General features: G+C 44.2%; 1 protein-coding gene and 1 long non-coding RNA gene across 3 annotated transcripts in view; one reads left to right on the top strand and one right to left on the bottom strand.

Annotated features, from left to right (window-relative positions):
• The window catches only part of LOC139567716 (rab11 family-interacting protein 4A-like), an 87,892-nt gene that overhangs the window by 51,667 nt on the left and 19,023 nt on the right, over positions 1–17,202 (bottom strand). The gene's annotated exons all lie outside the window — the stretch shown is intronic.
• Positions 4,014–6,369, top strand: LOC139567718 (uncharacterized). Its single transcript, XR_011673457.1, has 3 exons — positions 4,014–4,743; positions 5,162–5,282; positions 5,379–6,369. It is a non-coding gene; the product is annotated as an uncharacterized lncRNA (long non-coding RNA).

Below are 17,202 nucleotides of genomic sequence, written 5' to 3'. Positions count from 1 at the left end.
AGAAGGTGACAACAGTTTCTGTGATTATTCGCAAATGGAAGAAACACAAAAGAACTGTCAATCTCCCTCAGCCTGGGGCTCCATGCAAGATCTCACCTCGTGGAGTTGCAATGATAATGAGAACGGTGAGGAATCAGCCCAGAACTACACAGGAGGATCTTGTCAATGATCTCAAGGCAGCTGGGACCATAGTCATCAAGAAAACAATTGGTAACAGACTATGCCGTGAAGGACTGAAATCCTGCAGCGCCCGCAAGGTCCCCCTGCTCAAGAAAGCACATATACATGCCCGTCTGAAGTTTGCCAATGAACATCTGAATGATTCAGAGGACAACTGGGTGAACGTGTTGTGGTCAGATGAGACCAAAATGGAGTTCTTTGGCATCAACCCAACTTGCCGTGTTTGGAGGAGGAGGAATGCTGCCTATGACCCCAAGAAACCATCCCCACCGTCAAACATGGAGGTGGAAACATTATGCTTTGGGGGTGTTTTCCTGCTAAAGGGACAGGACAACTTCACCGCATCAAAGGGACGATGGACGGGGCCATGTACCGTCAAATCTTGGGTGAAAACCTCCTTCCCTCAGCCAGGGTATTGAAAATGGGTCGTGGATGGGTATTCCAGCATGACAATGACCCAAAACACACGGCCAAGGCAACAAAGGAGTGGCTCAAGAAGAAGCACATTAAGGTCCTGGAGTGGCCTAGCCAGTATCCAGACCTTAATCCCATAGAAAATCTGTGGAGGGAGCTGAACGTTCGAGTTGCCAAACGGCAGCCTCAAAACCTTAATGACTTGAAGAAGATCTGCAAAGAGGAGTGGGACAAAATCCCTCCTGAGATGTGTGCAAACCTGGTGGCCAACTACAAGAAACGTCTGACCTCTGTGATTGCCAACAAGGGTTTTGCCACCAAGTACTAAGTCATGTTTTGCAGAGGGGTCAAATACTTATTTCCCTCATTAAAATGCAAATCAATTCATAACATTTTTGACATGCGTTTTTCTGGATTTTTTTGTTGATATTCTGTCTCTCACTGTTCAAATAAACCTACCATTAAAATTATAGACTGATCATTTCTTTGTCAGTGGGCAAACGTACAAAATCAGCAGGGGATCAAATACTTTTTTCCCTCACTGTATGTCCCTCTCACTTTGAGACATTTCTCATACATTTCTTTAGGCTCTAACAGAATATGCATCCCAAATGGCACCCTAGGCCCTATATAGTGCTCTACTTTTGACCACTACTAGTGCGCTACATATAGAATAGGGTGCCATTTGGGACGCAAACAGAAAAATAGGCTGCTATAGATGTTAAAGCAAGGTATATATTTTGCTGGTCTGGAATGTTATCAGCGTTTTGAAGCCACAGCTACAGTACATGGAGAGGTTTAGCAAACACCTACTGCACCACTTTACACAGTGACAAAATGATAACGTAGGCAGGTAGAGAGAGAGACAGAGAGAAAGAGAGAGAGAAGGAGAGAAGAGAAAGAGAGGGGGAGGGAGAGGGAGAAATAGGATAAAGAGAGACAGGGAGAGAGAGAGGAGAGAGAGGGGGGGAAGGGAGGGAGAAATAGGATAAAGAGAGACAGGGAGAGAGAGAGCGGGATAGAGGAGAGAGGGGGGGAAGGGAGGGAGAAATAGGATAAAGAGAGACAGGGAGAGAGAGAGCGGGATAGAGGAGAGAGGGGGGGAAGGGAGGGAGAAATAGGATAAAGAGAGACGGGGAGAGAGAGAGCGGGATAGAGGAGAGAGGGGGGGGGGGGGGAGAAATAGGATAAAGAGAGACGGGGAGAGAGAGAGCGGGATAGAGGAGAGAGGGGGGGAAGGGAGGGAGAAATAGGATAAAGACAGACAGTGAGAGAGTTAGAAGAGAGAGAATAGGAGAAAGGGAGAGAGGGATAGAAAGAAAGAGAGAGAGAAAGAGGAGAGGGAGAAAGGGAGAGAGGGACAGAGAGAGACAGAGAGTTGATATTCCTCTATTGTGTGTGACCAACTGACTTGATATTTACCTATACATTTGCACTCTCTCTCCAAATTGCTATAGTATGGTCTAGAATGTATATTGCATGGCCAGACTGCATAACCCCTCCCTCTCCCAAGGTAAGTGGCGTTTCAGAGCAGTTAAGTGCCTCTCGTTTTCAGGGCAGGCAGAATCAAGCCTCCACACAGTCCTATTTGCCCTGTCTATCTCTCTAAGCTCAGAGGGAGTGATCTGCAGACACTATGGCGGAATGAAACGGAGAGATCACACACATGGACGCACGCACAGTCGCACACGCACACTAGCGATCAGATCCCGTTGCTGCCGCTCGCCATGAAATATTCAGGTGTTCTCTACCCACAACAGAATGACAGCACAGTGCATCCTTATAACATACAACTGCAATAGCTGCAGCGTCTATACAAGCGGAGCTTGAAGACATGGTTGGCTGCAAAAACCAGGATCTGGCCCAAAATCAAAGCTATGGTAAAATCACTACCATGCCACTGTGACTGTACAGCGCAAGGTGTTACAGGTGATATATAGTCTAGGCTAGAAAGCAGCGCTCCTCTCTAGCTCTAACAGGATAAGTTACCCAGTCCCATTCTGTCTGTGTGACTGATATCAGTACACAGCTGTGTTGTGGTGAAACCAGGCCACTGGGTTAGTGGCGCCCTCGAGGCACTATTAAAAGAGTTATGTGGAGGTATTGATAACCACGACACATTATTCTGCCTTTGCTGGAAAGGTTAGGATCTCTTTATTACAGTATGTCATGTAGAATGGGAACAAACACAAGCAACAAAAAATAAACACAAAAAACGGTATACTGTCTGACCCTGTACTCTAGTCCACAGTATGTTCCAATGGGGTGTAAGATATTAGCCATAATAGTGCAAGGCCAAGGGGACAAACATTCCCTTGACTTGCTATGATCTAGTCGTAGGACACTATAGTGGTTGGTATGAAGGCTCACCGCCCATCCCACCCTGCAAGAGCTGACACACACAAACACACACACACATCCCTCTTCTCCATACATCCCTCACCACCTCACATTGGAACTGGGCAGTCAAAGTCACACCAAGACAGAAGTTATTTTTGGGATCTGTCTTTACATGGCCGTTGGGTCCGGTGGTGCTGACCTTACTGCCAGTGAGTGACGGTGGATCAAAGCCTGATCATCTATCATGCTGTTAATAGGCCACAGGTACCAGGGGGGAAGGGGAATCAATGGGAAGAATAAAGAGATAGAAGGGTGGACGTGTGTATAGGGAGGGAGACGGGTTGAGGGGGTTTTGTGTGTGTGTGTGTGTGTGAGAGAGAGATCGCTCGGAGTAAGTATGAGTAGGGGTCCCATGTGGTTCCGTTGGTAGAGCATGGCACTTGCAACGCCAGGGTTGTGGGTTTGATTCCAACTGGGGACCAGTACGAACAAACAAGAAAAAGTATGCACTCACTACTGTAAGTCGCTCTGGATAAGAGCGTCTGCTAAATGACTAAAATGTATGAGAAAGAGAAATCTAAATGAAAAGATAGAATGCTTGTCAAACTACTAGACATGTATGAGGACAGGTTGCACATCACTGCTGAAGGGGAAGTGTTGGAAAGGATGTTGAAGACTAGATAGATCACTTCCCCTATTACTGGGGGTTGCCGTGGAAAGCAGTCACTCTCTGTGTCCAAAATGGCACCCTCTGCCCTATGTAATACACTACTTTAGTGCACTTTAATAGGGGATAGGGTGCCATTTCAGACAGAAGTCAGTAGCCCTGAGTAAGATCAGTGTGAACTGAACTAAGACCAGTAGAACCAAACACATGATACGCATCACACCATGGCTGTCAATAGGCTCTGTGTCCAAAATGGCACCCTCTGCCCTATGTAATACACTACTTTAGTGCACTTTTAGGGGATAGGGTGCCATTTCAGACAGAAGTCAGTAGCCCTGAGTAAGATCAGTGTGAACTGAACGAAGACCAGTAGAACCAAACACATGATACGCATCACACCATGGCTGTCAATAGGCTCTATGCATTATACCGCCTCCAACGTTCTAATTTACTTCCTACCGGGTTGATGACTTCCGGAGCGATTTCTGCTATCGTTTTTATCATTAGCTTACTAGCTATCTAACTGTCGTCGATGCATTTCTGACTGAAATAGTTTGCAATGACTACGTTTACAGCCCCGCGAAGGAGGTGCTAATGAACATTGTTCAGTGCGTCTGTGTTCAGTTTCTTCCAAATTGAATGGTATTGTGAGCTTCCATAGTTTCCCGGTCGATGTAGAGCTCAGAAAAAGGTGGTTGGTGGCAGTACGTCGTGACAACTTTACTGTCACCAAACACACAAAGATGTGTAGTACACATTTCGTCGAGTGACTTTGTTGAGGGAGAAATTGGGGGGCAACAGTATCTAAAAAGAGGTGTTGTTCCTACAGTCTTGGCGTGGAACTGGCACATTCAAAAGAGACCTGGTGTTTGGGAAAGAAGACTGAAACCTCCTTCTCCGACTGAGGAGGATGAAGAACAAGGTGCGCTGCCTATGGACTGTGCCGTCTCTGATCCGGTCCAGACACATGATTACTGTGCAGTCCCTGAACCCGCAGCCCTGGACATGGCCTTAATGGAAAACCATGAGCACGTAAGAGAAATTGAGGAGCTTCGAGCCAAGCTGGATAAACTGATCGTCCAACACGGCTTTGGTCTACAGCGATTTGCTGGTTCTGACGAGGATATACGTTTTTACACAAGGTACAGTAATGATTTATTATTATCCAGCATGACTATTGTTAATTATTTACTATTAATTATTATTATTATCCCAAAGTCCATCTTACCTTTAAGAACATGTTCATTGTTATTTAAAACTAGGCTAGCATATCTTATCATAAGTAGGCACATTGAATGTATATTGTCTTTACATTAGTTTTCAGTTAACCCCCAAAAATGCTCCCAGGTCATTGCTGCAAATAAGATTTGGATCTTAGTCAACTTCCCAGGTTAAATAACAGAACATTTAAAACAAATTCACTGCTGTGATGATAGCTGCTGTGAATTACAGGCTACAATCGCAGCTAGGTCATGTCTAGTGCTACTTGATGCTTAGAGAAGATGGACAATAATAGTAATGAGCTTTTTTGGTATTCAAATACTCTGGGTCCGTCTTTAGATTTGCAAGCTACACCCACCTGATGGCCTTCTGGCACTTGATTGAGCGGGCAGCAGAGACCAGGTTTATAAGAGTCACAAATACCAATTCATCTGAAACAAGTGTTACTCTAAGAAAACTGGTAAGGGACAACTTCATTAAATACTTAAGAGAATATTATTTGATCTTACTGTAATTGTTAAACATTATTTACTTTTTGTTATGGACCGAATATAAGGACTATCACTTGGGCCAACTCTACTGTCTGCTTGGAGCAGCACGGATATGGATCCCCAAGAAACCATCAAAGCCCACCTGCCACCTGAGTTCAAAGACTATCCAGACACCCAGGTAGTGATCGACTGCACTGAACTCCGCTGCCAGAGACCATCTTTACTACTACTGCAGAGTGATATGTTTTCTTCCTACAAGTCACACTGTACCTTTAAAGGCATGTTGGGAACGTCACCACATATGTGAGTGACATGGAGATCTTCAAGCAGTCTGGAATTATTTCCTTACTCACTCCTGACATGGCCATTATGGTGGATAAGGGCTTTCTCGTAGATTACATTGTTCTGTGCAAGGGCTACCGACCAGCCTTTCTGTCAAGACGCACACAGATGCCAGCGCATGAAGTTAGGGAGACCAAATCCATTGCCAGGCTGAGAGTGCATGTTGAAAGAATGATCCGCAGAGTAAAGGAGCACAAGCTGTTTGACACAGTCATCCCCCTGACCATCTCAGGCAGCATCAACCAATTATTTGCAGTGGTGTGCCTGTTGGTCAACTATCAAAACGGACCTTTGGTCAGAGCATGGGCCAAGCCAGTGTAAATGTACATGCGTTTATTTGCTAGCAGCAAAATAATAATTTGTTTATCTACAACATGTATCAATCATTTGTGTTGTAGTGAACATCAGTTTGTGTGGAGCTTGTATTGGCTTTAATTAGGCAATGAGTTTAGGGGTGGGGGAAAGAAATCAAGTAAACACAGATTAGTCAGAATGCAAGATTGAATACAATGTTAGAGATGTGTAATTGATTAACTGAACTGTTGAACATTTGCTGAAATACATTTTTTTAAACAAATCTATTCTACTGTAGTCTTCTTCACAAGAACATCAATACTTATTTTTCATGAAACCACTCAACTTGGCACCCATGCAGGGGATCCATTCAGGTGCGAGATAGACACTTCTGCAAGTAGTGGTAAAAATAAAAGTGGTCAACCTTCTCTCTTATAGTTTTTGAAACCTGTAGATCATTACATATCATTTCAACTAGGATGACCTGCTGTGCACAGATGACAAAGTCACACCAGCTACAACCTGTGAGAAGGATTTGACCTTGCACCTGCCAGTAGTTAGCATGACATCTCTTCAACTTCAGCTCTCCATTCTGTATCTTCAGGTAAGGGCAGTCAACATAACTTGGTATATTTGGGCACTTGACCTGTAAGAGTCCAAAGTGTGGTCTCACACTGGGATCAAATATGATGCCATCTGGAGAGGATCCTAACCACGGAGCATCAGGGTGCACTACGAAGCCACACGGAAAAAAGTTAACATTCTTCAGTGTGCAGTACTGCTGTACAGCCACTGGCTCTATGACTAGCCCCCTCTTCATCTCCATGGTCTGCATACCAGATCCCTTGAACATCCTCTCAGCTAGACGGTCAGCTGAGATCTCTCCCCGGACATGGCAAACCTCTCGGAAACGAGAGGATGTTATTCTCATTTTCCTTAGCTGATGCCATTCCGAGCTGCTGCTCTGCTCCCTTGTAGCAACCTCGACTTTGTGTGACATCTCGTAGATTGTCTGTAATGACTTGACGTGGAACTGGTCCTGATGGCTAAGGATGTAAGCACACTGGGAAGACTGAAGCCTGTAGCCATCTAATGGAAGGATTGGTGGAGAAGGTGCATCGGAATCTTCACAATTTCACTGGTCTTTGGCTGAGGAAGTTGATAGGACAGCACACTGCCAGCTTGCACTGGCCCAAAGGAGGACTCAACCAGGAGCACGTCAGCTGACATTTCCATTGTTGTCACAAGAGGGGCAGTAAATGGAGAAAAGTTGGCATACGTTTCTGGGACGCGGAGAAGGTTCATGTCAGGCATGTATCCATTGAGTGCTTTGTAGAGAGAACTTCTGCAAAACATTTAAAAACCTTAACATCAGGTTGGAGAGATTACTATGACAAAGACTCATGTAACTTTTCCAGAAACAGCACAAGCCCGAAAGTTCATATAAAATGGATTAAAATATACAGATGATATATTTCCCCCCAGTCTTTGTCATTACATCGTAAAGACGCCACTGTTCAGGCTTATCATCTGGATACCAAAAAAATCTCAAGAAAATGTTGTTTTCTTAAATGTTTCCATTCTAGGAACCTCCAACTTACCTTATTCCATCAGCACACGAGTTAATAGGTTTACGGAACTCTATTCCATCAACCGGACCTGGCTTCACACCCTAATTAACAAGGATTTACTGTTACATAGGCTGAATACTTTTCAGGTGCATTTTTTTCTGGATATTGATAGACTCACAAGTATTATTGGCTTGTGCCAACGCTGTTCTGTGTCTGTGCAGCTGTGAACTGGTGGTGCAGCAGGAATGTTTAGTTGAGAGTAGTGCGCTGTCTGGTAAAGAAGGGCCACCAGATGATTGCACATAGAACTTCCTGCAACACAGGAGCAGTGGCTTTGTACCACTATCACTGGTACGGAGTGCTTTAACACCATCTGTGAAGATAAGTGTGATGAAAGACTGAAGTGAGAAACAAGAATGATGTGGTCCATAAATAACAATAAACATAGTAGTGTCTAGTCTTCTTAATTAACTAGGGGCTCATTTAACTAACGTTATATCTGTCACTGACTTGGTACTTACCTTCATAGTTGTCTATGTAGTTTCCTATGTACATCTTGAACCCATTTTCATTCTTGCTAGCTGGAGTCTCGGAGGCTGATTTAACAATTCGATGTACATCATTAATATTAATTTGAGGCAAGTCCTTAAGACAAGTAGTAAAAAAGTGTGACATAGTGGTAGTAACGTTATATCGTCGATAACAACGACTGACTTTCGTTCTATAGTATGCGCCACCGGAAATTGCCACGCCGGTAGGAATAGTGTTTAGAACGTTCGATCATGGAATGTGCATAAGGGCTATTACCCTGACAGACAGACAGCTAGGAAGCAACCACAAAGTATATGAGCACATACACACACATATATACACACGCGCAAACGCACAGCTAACCCATATAACCACCACACACACATGTGCACACAGGACCACGCACGCACACACACACACAAGCAAGTACATACACACAGGCGCACACACACACACACACACACTGCGTTGTGTTTTCTCTACATCCTCTTAGTAAATACAACCCAGTAGCTGGAAGTATCGACTGAGTCTCCGGTGACCCGCTCAGAGAGACACCTGTATGTTGACACAAATATTTGAGGAAATCACTGAACTACAAGCAGAAAGCACGCAGACCAAAGGAGCAATATGTCTGTTATAACACCGTCTGACCTTCCTCAATTTCAAGCATGTTATGTTAAGACCACTGCATATTGTGACTACAGTTCTGGCTGTGGTACCGTGTTGAGGAGAAAACTATGTGCTGAAATAGTCTGCCAGATATAATGGGTCCCTCTCCTTGTTCGGCGGTCGACGTCACCGGCCTTCTAGCCACCGCCGATCCACTTTTCATTTTCCATTTGTTATGTCTTAGTCTTACACACCTGGTTTCACTCACCCTCTTTTCCCCATTAACCCTCTTTTCCCCATGTTTGTTTGTGAGTGATTGTTATTTGTAAATCGGTCCGTTATTGTGGGCTCGTATATTTGCCTTGTATTTTTGTATTTTGAGTAAAGTACGTTGATTACTCATTTCTGCTGTCCTGCGCCTGACTCTCTACACCAGCTACACACAGGACCCCATTACATAATGGAACTTAAGCTTCCTCTACAGAATAAACTTCCTCTATTGCACCAGGGAATGATGATACCAAATGGATTATGTATTCCATACATCATTGTGCTGGTAAAGGCTATGTTTTCCAACCTATAACATCACTTCTGTTATTCCGTTGTGACTAAATTGGGTCTCAAAGGAGGAACACAGTGTGGGTGTGAGAAGGAGAAACACTGTGTGAGGTTTAGAGTGAGTCTGTGAGACAGGACGTGTGTTTGTTGGTCTGATCATTGTACAGTGGGAGAATGTGAAGTTTGCCGGGAAAGGTTTAGAGTGAGTGAGTGAGTGAGTGAGTGAGTGAGTGAGTGAGTGAGTGAGTGAGTGAGTGTGTGTGTGAGCGCAGGGAGGCAGCGGTCCAGAACTGAGCTCCTGTGACAGCTTCTCTATTCAGCCCCCACATCAAAGGAATATCAGCGACCTAATTAAATAAGCAGAGAGAGAGACAGTGAGAAAGGATGGGACAGACAGGGTTTGGATAGATGGAGAGATAGAAAGGGGTTGGAAGACAGAAAAGTGGGCAGTAAAAGAAAGGAGCAAGCAAATCAATGAGTAGATGACAAAGAGAACAGCATGCAAGTGTAGCTAAAGAAGCTACAGTGTGAAAGAGAATGATAGATTAGAACAGAGGGAAGGAGGGAGGCTATTAGAAAAAGGGGTAGGGTTGGAGGGAGGGAGTTAAAACCTTGGCCTTGGGCTATATCAGATGTGCTGGCTCAGATTTGGGGAGAGGTGGAGAGAGGGGCAAGAATGCTGCCGCAAGCACTTCATCCCTTAGAATATATTTCCTATTATAGACTTATAACATAGCAGGGCATAGGCATACACAGACCTACACCGCTGTACTAAGCAGATAAATTGGCTTTACGATTGGCTCATTCACCCTCCTCCTCTCCCCTGTAACTATTCCCCAGGTCATTGCTGTAAATGAGAACGTGTTCTCAGTCAACTTACCAGGTAAAATAACGGATAAATAAATAAATAAAAATGAGAGAGAGAGAGAGAGAGAGAGAGAGAGAGAGAGAGAGTCAGGGGAGAGAGAAAGAGACAGCGGGAGAAAGACAGACAGAGAGGGAGAGAGAAAGAGAGAGAGAGAGAGAGAGAGAGAGAGAGAGAGAGAGAGAGAGAGAGAGAGAGAGAGAGAGAGAGAGAGAGAGAGAGAGAGAGAGAGAGAGAGAGAGAGAGAGAGAGAGAGAGAGAGAGAGTGGGAGAGAGAAGTCTGGATAACCATTCACTCAAGCTATAGGCATGACAAGTAAAGCCATTCTAGATGAGTGGACTCAGCATGCTGCTACAGTGAGGGTCAATGACAGAATGAATCCTATCAGTCACACTCTCTTTAGGATCAACTCTTCATAGCCAGGGTCTAGTCTCGACAATTGTGAGTGGTAGAGCTAAGCTAATGACATTTCTAGACTTAACACCCTTTAAGCTTAGGTGAACAGAATCAGCCAAACTAGTGGTTAATATTACGGTTCAGCAATGTGTGTGTGTGTGTGTGTTTTTGTGCCTGTATGTGTGTGTGCGTGCATGCCTGGCTGCGTATGCATGCACTTTGTCCTTTTGCTGACCCCCTTACATTCATTCCAGGACAGTCTGTGATGTGCCTTTAGCTGTGCTAGAGTTCAAGTGTACAGTACTAGGATCCATAGGGAACTGAGAGAGAACACAGTGAAAGTCTGCCAGGAAATAAACAGTAGAAAGTGATGGCAAAGCAAAGGGTTGGGGGGTAGAAACACCCACACACAAATCAACACACGTAGACACACAAGGAAACACACACACTGACATTCCATCCTTCCCTCAGCCGTGTGTGTGTGTGTGTGTGTGTGTGTGTGTGTGTGTGTGTGTGTGTGTGTGTGTGTGTGTGTGTGTGTGTGTGTGTGTGTGTGTGTGTGTGTCATAGAGAGAGAGAGAGAAGGTTGGCAGCAGTCCCAATAAGCGCCCACATTCTCTCCCTCTGGCCAAACAGCAGAAAGAATAGAGATATACAGTTCCTATAGAACATCACCAAACAAGAACAGCATGGAGGTGTGTGTGTGTCGGTGTGTGTGTGTGTGTGTGTGTGTGTGTGTGTGTGTGTGTGTGTGTGTGTGTGTGTGTGTGTGTGTGTGTGTGTGTGTGTGTGTGTGTGTGTTGTTTACTATATTTGCCATGGGTAGTAGTTGGGTGAGGGAGGTTGCATTGGTGAATAAATTAAAAGGAGAGTTTGGAACAATGACGATGCTTTGGCATGTGGCAGTGTGTGTGTATGTGCGGTGCACACCAGTTTGTGTATGTGTACAGTACATGTGTGTGGCCCAGTGCGTCTCAGAGAGAGTCCATGCTTCAGAGTATCTGTCCAGATGCTCGTGGCAGGGGGTGACCTCAGCTCTGCCAGTCAGACAGCCTGGCCCTGTGGCACACACACACACACACACACACACACACACACACACACACACACACACACACACACACACACACACACACACACACACACACACACACACACACACACACACACACACACTGAAACACACATATGCCAGTGAAGGGCACACAAATGTCCAAAACACACATGCACTAGCATGCCAAAGTCATATACTGACTAGAGGGCATTTCAACTTCCAAAACAGCTACTGAAGGAGGAGCTACACTGCATGGCCAAGAGTATGTGGACACCTGCTTGTCGAACATCACATTCCAAAATCATGGGAATTAATATGGAGTTGGTCCCCCCTTTACTGCTATAACAGCCTCCACTTTTCTGGGAAGGCGTTCCACTACATGTTGGAACATTGGTGCGGGGACTTGCTTCCATTCAGCCACATAAGCATTAGTGAGGTCGGGCACTGATGTTGGGCAATTAGGGCTGACAATTGGAGTTCAAATTCATCCCACAGGTTTTGGATGGGGTTGAGGTCAGGGCTCTGTGCAGGCCAGTCAAGTTCTTCCACAACGATCTCGATAAACCATTTCTGTATGGACCTCGCTTTGTGCATGGGGGCATTCTCATGGTGAAACAGGAAAGGGCCTTCCCCAAACGCCACAAAGTTGGAAGCACAGAATCGTCTAGAATGTCATTGTACGCTGTAGCTTTAAGATTTCCCTTCGCTGGAACTAAGGGGTCTAGCCCAAACCATAAAAAACAGCCCCAGACCATTATTCCTCCTTCACCAAACTTTACAGTTGGCACTATGCATTCGGGCAGGTAGCGTTCTCTGGGCATCCCCAAACCCAGATTTGTCTGTCGGACTGCCAGATGGTGAAGCATGATTCATCACTCCAGAGAACGCATTTCCACTACTCCAGAGTCCAATGGCGACGAGCTTTACACCACTACAGCCGACGCTTGGCATTGTGCATGGTGATCTTGGGCTTTTGTGCAGTTATTGTGCTGAGCTTGCTTCCAGAGGCAGTTATGAACTCGGTAGTGAGTGTTGCAACCGTGGACAGACGATTTTAATGCGCTTCAGCACTCGGCGGTCCCGTTATGTGAGCTTGTGTGGCCTACCACTTCGCGGCTGAGCCGTTGTTGCTCCTAGACGTTTCCACTTCACAATAACAGCACTTACAGTTGACCAGGGCAACTCTAGTAGAGCAGAAAATGTAGGAACTGACTTGTTGGAAACGTTGAAAGTCACTGAGCTCTTCAGTACGGGCCATTCTACTGCCAGTGTTTGTCTAAGGAGATTGCATGACTGTGTGCTCGCTTTTATACATCAATCAGCAACGGATGTGGCTGAAATAGCCGAATCCACTAATTTGAAGGGGTGTCCACATAGTGTATCTTCCTCTTCTCTGTCACATTTTCCCCTGAATCATTCCATTGCTTATTTTAAATCCAATGTATATTTCAACCGCTATAACTCAGTGTCTCCATTCTCAAGGCTGTAACATGATAACACTGTACTACTTACTATATGATGATAGTGCTGTAAGTGTTGCCTGAAGAACTCAACACATCTCATCAGTTATGCTGCATAAAAACAATACTTCAAAGTGCAGTTGTTCTCAAGTTCTGCATATATACTGAAACTGTACCCCAGGACGTATAAGAAAAACACATAGATCACACATTAGCTTAGGTGGGGAAGTAATTTAAAGCCAATGTTGAGCCCTGTATATCAGGCAACACAGCAGAATGTAAAACCTGTACCATCATCACACATAATGAGATCAAAGATGTAACCTGTATATATTTTTTAACTAGGCAAGTCAGTTAAGAACATATTCTTATTTACAATGAAGGCCTAGGAACAGTGGGTTAACTGCCTTGTTCAGGGGCAGAACGACAGATGTTTTTTGCCTTGTCAGCTCGGGGATTCAATCTAGGAACCTTTCGGTTACTGGCCCAACACTCTAACAACTAGGCTACCTGCCGTATATATTCTTTAATCTGTGTGTATGAGATAGAGGAGAGAGAGAGAGAGAAAGAGTCCGGGAGAGAAATGGAGAAAGAGTATTGCATGTGAAAAATGTAGAAAGAGATAGAAAGAGAAATTGAGAAAACATAATAAATATTGTGTAAGAATAATGCGTAAGAGAATTAGTGAGAGAAACAAAGAAAGAAAGAAAGAGGAGGTAGCTGTCGATGGTCATTTGCAGTCCTCCTTGTTTAATGATGCCTGCTCTGTCCTTGGCTGTCATTGAGGGGACTGCTGGGGCCAATGATGTATATAAACCCTGGATTGCTGATGATATGTATTGGCCATTGAGAGGCTTTGAAGCCACCGGTCGGCCATATTGGCACTCCCTAGTAGAAGCAGTCCTCCATATGAATGAATGGAATTCTACAGTATTTCACTTAAATGTATCTTATTTATTTATTTCATTTCCCCCCCCCTAATTTCATCCTTTCCAATTGGTAGTATTGATCTGTGTCCCATCACTGCAACTCCTGAGTCATGCGTCCTCTGAAACACAATCCCGCCAGCCACACTGCCCGCTTAACACAGAAGCCAGCTGCACCAATGTGTCAGAGGAAACACCGTACACCTGGCGACAGTGTCAGCGTGCATGGACCCGGCACGCCACAGGAGTCGCTAGAGCGAGATGGGACAAGGACATCCTGGCCGACCAAACCCTCCCCTAACCCGGACGATTCTGGGCCAATTGTGCATCGCCTCATGGGTCTCCTGGTCACACCCGGGTATAGAAACCAGGATGTGTAGTAAAGCAGCTAGCACTGCGATGCAGTGCTTTAGACCGCTGCGCCACTCGGGAGGCCAATACTTAAACGTTTTAAGGACAAAATTACATGTATTTAAGTATTTTTGTTGTTGTAGTGGGGTCAGTAACATTAGTCATCTCTAAAAAATGATACTTTAAAGAAAATGTCTTTATATATATTTTTATTTTAAAGGTTTGCATGAAGTTGTGTGTAATAGAATAAACGTGGCCTTTCTTTAGCTTCCAAAATATTGTTTACAATGGTGAGGGCGCTGTGGAGGCGCGTGCCAAAATGGAGGCACAGTGGCTTCAACACAGCGCCCCCTATCAGTCATCTAGTGTATTTATAAATAATTGGCTGAGCTGGGCTGTCTACAGTACCACCATCCAGACTGGTGACTGCTGCTCTCAGCTGGATGTCTATGGTCACAACATCATCATGCCAAAGCCAGTGGAGGATAAGCAATCTACATCCTCTTCATTCTCTTCAACTGAGAATTGTTATTCCATCCATCCATCCATCTGATTTTCAAGCTGGTCATCACTTCATCTCTCTCTCTCTCTCGCTCTCTCTCTGTCTGTCTCTCACCCCTCTAACAATATTCTCTCCATCCTCATTTTGATTTTCAACTTTCAAACTTTAAGCTGTCTAAAATGCCTCCACTAAAAGTACAACCAAGCATGATGTACTGTACTGAACATATGAGAGAGCAGCAGCATTCACTATTGATACATTGATATTTTCATACATGACTTAGCGAGAGTGGATCCAGAGCTGCAATTCAGCAATATGGTTTTATTTTGAGCGCTTAGCTTTGATACTGGTCAGTGCTGATCTAGGATCAGGTCCCTCCTGTTCATGTAACCTTACTCATTGTGATCTAAAAGGCCAAATGGATCCTAAATTATCACTCCAACACTTAATACATACAGCCTCTTGTATTCTGTACAGAAACAGAGTGACAGACTGATGGAAAAGTGATTTCTCATACCATCACTTAGTGTATATTAATGGGTTCCTGTGAGGGCCAGTGGCAAGACGCTGCTCCCATTAATATATTAGTTACAGAGAGCTGCTGCTTATCTCTCTCTCTCCCTCTGCCTCTCTCTCAATCTCCCTCACAGAATGCACAGAATACAAATAGCTAGACCCATTCAGTATGAATGATACATAGTACATACTGCAGGCTGTGGTACTAGTAGAGGATTTAAATGTTTAACAATGCTCCATACATCACACCAAGGGCATGTGGCCGGCGATTTATCAAAGGAGATTCATCTTGAAATCCCCATTCAGGAAATAAAGTAAAGGCGTTTATGGATCAATTAGTTAATATATAGGGTGCTGTTATCATATGACCAAGTACAATACAGTACAGTGATTGTATAATCAGATAAAGAAGTGATATACTGTATGGGACAGGAGTTATTCTTGACCACGTAATCTTTTCAAGGAAAACTCTTGGCCCTAGTTACAATACACAAAAAAATATGCTCTCTAGAGCCTAATAGGGTTTTTCAGCTGTTACCATAGGAGAAGCCTTTGAAGAACCCTTTTTGGATCCAGGTAGAACCCTTTTGGTCCCAGGTTTCGGTCCTTTTTGTTTCAGGTAGAACACTTTTGGGTTCCATGTAGAACCTTTTCCACAGAGGGTGGGCCAGAAAGGGAAAGGGTTCTACCTGGAACCAAAAAGGGTTATCCTACGGGGACAACCAAAGAACCCTCTTGGAATCCTTTTTTCTAAGCGTGTATATGGTATTGGACAATGTTGGTTGACTCCATTGTCTTCTATTAGGCAGTCCAATTCCATTGGATTGTGTTATCTTTATCCAAGCATTGAAAACCCACTACAGTTCTCCCTTTGGAATATACAGTATCTTATTCAGACGTTGAAATAACAACGTGACATCTATCATGACAGAGAGCACTGTGTAATTACCATGTCACAGGAATGGCAGTCTTGGCTGTCACAAACAGTGAATCTTCACTTTAAACGAAAGCTTGTCATAATGTTTTATCACATCACATTAGGATAGTGGAGGATGTCTGTCATCTAGGAACTTGTGGTTTTAAAGTGTAATGAGTTACAGCTCAAAAGATGCAAGCCACCATTTAAAGACCCATAGTGACAGTGGTGTGTGGTATTGTTGGGACAGTGTATTGCACCCTGCTTATAAGTTTAACTAAACCCCAGTGAGATCCCCTTACAGTATCCCTCCCAAATAGAGGATTAAGGTATGGTGTAGTAACATCTGTTTTGGATTAACACCCACACATAAACATGGTTAAAACTAGTGCTCAAGTGCTGTGAAGAAATGTATCGCTGAATTTAATCCATCTTTCACAGTCAAAGACAAATTTAAAGACAATATTAATGAGTGGGGGATAATATTTCAATATTATATGGCTGCCTTGAATGTAATACAATTCCTCTCTTAAAAGAAGGGAAGGCTTTAACGTAGCATGTAATAAAATAGCCATTAATTAAAGCACTGATAGGGAATGAAATGTCAACAGATACCAGCCCATTTTCTACAGCTAGCCTAACACTACACACCCCTCATTAGATAAATCACTACACTACAAGCCATGTCGCTTCAGCTTCCATTAGGCTGCAAGCCAGCCAGCCATCATGGATCAATACCTTTGACTAGCAATTACCTCTCCATCCATCAGAGAGCGCTTTCAGGGTGAGTCCCAAATGGCACCCTATTCCTACACAATGCACTAGGTTTCAGTCCCAAATGGCATCCTATTCGTACATAATGCACTAGGGTTCAGTCCCAAAAGTTATCCGATTCTCTATAAAGTGCACTACCTTTGGCCAGGGCCCATGGAGCTCTGGTCAAAATGACTATAGGGAATAGGATAAAGTAGTGTTGTCACGTTCTGACCTTAGTTCC

Source organism: Salvelinus alpinus, chromosome 2 (assembly GCF_045679555.1).
Source record: "Salvelinus alpinus chromosome 2, SLU_Salpinus.1, whole genome shotgun sequence".
In the NCBI taxonomy this organism is placed as follows: domain Eukaryota; kingdom Metazoa; phylum Chordata; class Actinopteri; order Salmoniformes; family Salmonidae; genus Salvelinus; species Salvelinus alpinus.
The sequence above is the reverse complement of the archived record's forward strand: the minus strand, read 5'-3'. Positions and strand labels throughout refer to the sequence as shown.